We start from the raw sequence: 641 nt of genomic DNA, 5'->3' as shown, positions 1-641 counted from the left end.
GCCTTTTTCTTTTCATCTGGTACATGTCCATGAAATCTAAGTGAGTGTATTTGAAGCATTCTTCACCCTCAGTTCAGAGTCAAAACACTTACAGTTCTGGCTTCAGTTCTACCTGACACTGGGGAGTTAATGGCATTCTGAGTCTGAATTCCCTCTTCGACTGTAATTTTTCCCTATCCAGGAGTAGGATTTTTAGTTAGTGGAGGAGAGGAATCCTGAATTGAATCTATTCAAGCTGACAAAACCCTAAATACTTCTTTCTGATGATCCAGCTGCTAGAAAAGGCAACACCCTCTTGGTAGAGGGATGAAGCAGGGGGCAGAGTCCTGGTTCTTTTAAGATCACCTAAGTATTTTTGCATTATGTGACTGATAGGAATACAGAATCTAGAAAAGATTGGGAGTTTGGATGGCATTTTTGGGCTGGCCTCCCTCTGGAATTTGCCTGTTTCAAGACTGAGTTCTGTGCTGGGGTTAGAGATCTGTGTGTTCCTTGGGTATGGAACTCAGGCTTTTACCATATTCATCAGATAAAACAGGAACAGAGTCTTTAAATTTGATTTCACTTCAGCTAGAGGGAAAAGACAGATTTAAAGCAGAGGAAGTGCCAACATGAGTACTTAATTAGCTGCTGTCTGTATG

Source organism: Chamaea fasciata, unplaced genomic scaffold (genome assembly GCF_029207755.1).
Source record: "Chamaea fasciata isolate MVZ Bird 193981 ecotype frontalis unplaced genomic scaffold, bChaFas1.0.hap1 SCAF_4, whole genome shotgun sequence".
In the NCBI taxonomy this organism is placed as follows: Eukaryota; Metazoa; Chordata; class Aves; order Passeriformes; family Sylviidae; genus Chamaea; species Chamaea fasciata.
The sequence above is the reverse complement of the archived record's forward strand: the minus strand, read 5'-3'. Positions refer to the sequence as shown.